This window comes from Bison bison, unplaced genomic scaffold (assembly GCF_000754665.1).
Source record: "Bison bison bison isolate TAMUID 2011002044 unplaced genomic scaffold, Bison_UMD1.0 scf7180017864384, whole genome shotgun sequence".
Classification (NCBI taxonomy): Eukaryota; Metazoa; Chordata; class Mammalia; order Artiodactyla; family Bovidae; genus Bison; species Bison bison.
In genome coordinates, this window is record NW_011494956.1 from 12,678,109 (window position 1) to 12,680,133 (window position 2,025).

The 2,025-nt window shown below is 47.0% G+C and overlaps 1 pseudogene; it reads left to right on the forward strand.

The window, feature by feature from the left end:
• The window catches only part of LOC105001863, a 19,625-nt pseudogene extending 19,271 nt beyond the window's left edge, over window positions 1–354 (forward strand).
• The last annotated feature ends 1,671 nt before the right edge of the window (window positions 355–2,025 follow it).

A 2,025-nucleotide genomic window follows, 5' to 3' on the forward strand; every position in this document is an offset into this window, starting at 1 on the left:
GGTCGCTGCAAAAGTGACGCGTGCGCGTCACCGGCAAGTATGACCGGCTGGAGCTGCAGCTAAGCCTGGAGGTGGAGAAGTGGATCGACGGGCGCTTGGAGGAGTTGTACAGCGCAGGGAGGCAGACAATGAGGTCAACATCGTGAATTGTTGAAACTAGAGAGCGAAGAGGAGAGAAGCCAGAACAGCCAGGGATCTTCTAAAGTCGTGCACAGACCCCACAGAGGGCTTCATCCAGGAGCTGCTGGTGAAGCCCCGAGGCCTCCACAGGCAGCCAACTTTCCGCCAGCCCAGCTCCTTCGGCGGCGGCAGCCTGAGCCCCTCCAGGACCGAGTCCGGAAGGCGCCGCCTTGATCCTCTCCGGCCTCCGTGACCTCCTACTGCATCTCCCCTTAACGCCGTCTTGGCTTGTTTATAAGTTGTATTCAACGGTTCTGTAACAATAACACTGCGTGCCTGTTTAAAAACATACACACACAAAAACGTGTCGAAAACCCCAGGCCCAAGAGGCGTCACTGATGAATTCTATAAAACATTTTACAAGTAAAAACCAATGCCATACAAACTCCTTTAGAGAACGAGGAAGTAGAAAACACTTCCCAATTCATTTTACAAAGCCAGTATTACCTTAATACCAAAACCAGATGCAGACATTACAAGGAAAGGCCTATATTCCTCATTCAATAGGTGTAAATTTAAGTAAAATTAAATTCTCACTTATGTAAGTATGTCTACTGTAAATATGTATTGAAAGGTGAGTGAGTGTGAAGTCACTCAGTCATGTCCGACTCTTTGGACTGTAGCCCACCAGGCTCCTCTGTCCATAGAATTTTTTAGGCAAGAGTACTGGAGTGGGTTGCCATTTCCTTCTCCAGGGGATCTTCCCTACCCAGGGATTGAACCTGGGTCTCCCACATTGTAGGCAGATGCCTTACCATCTGAGCCACCGTGGAAGACTGTGTTGAAAGGTACTTGGGAACATGTTTCAGTTCAGTCACTCAGTTGTGTCCAACTCTTTGCGACCCCATGAATCGCAGCACGCCAGGCCTCCCTGTCCATCACCAACTCCCGGAGTTCACTCAGACTCACGTCCATCGAGTCAGTGATGCCATCCAGCCATCTCATCCTCTGTCGTCCCCTTCTCCTCCTGCCCCCAATCCCTCCCAGCATCAGGGTCTTTTCCAATGAGTCAACTCTTCGCATGAGGTGGCCAAAGTATTGAAGTTTCAGCTTCAGCATCCGTCCTTCCAATGAACACCCAGGACTGATCTCCTTTAGTATGGACTGGTTGGATCTCCTTGCAGTCCAAGGGACTCTCAGGAGTCTTCTCCAACACCACAGGTCAAAAGCATCAATTCTTCGGCATTCAGCTTTCTTCAGAGTCCAACTCTCACATCCACACATGACCACTGGAAAAACTAGCCTTGACTAGATGGACCTTTGTTGGCAAAGTAATATCTCTGCTTTTCAATATACTATCTAGGTTGGTACATGTTTACCTAGCATTAATGATGATTTTTCTACATTTTCCTACATTTCTACAACTACACAGTTGTGTAGTTGTGCTTTTCTACATTATTTGAATCTTAACAAGTATGATTATGCAGTAGAATAACTGTTCTTTAAAAAAAACAATGAGCAAATGTTTTATTAGTTCTAGGTGATGGGAATATGAATGATTTGTGTTTTTCTTTGTATTTTTAAAATAAAAATAGGTACTATTTTTTGTTTTTAGTACCCACCCAGTCTTTAAAACGTTAGGTAGTTTCTTTCTGCTGCTGCTGCTGCTAAGTTGCTTCAGTCATGTCCGACTCTGTGCAACCCCATAGACGGCAGACCACCAGACTTCCCCCTCCCTGGGATTCTCCAGGCAAGAACACTGGAGTGGGTTGCCATTTCCTTCTCCAATGCATGAAAGGGAAAAGTGAAAGTGAAGTCTCCCAGTCGTGCCCGACTCTTAGCGACCCCATGGACTGCAGCCTACCAGGCTCCTCTGGATTTTCCAGGCAAGAGTACTGGAGTGGG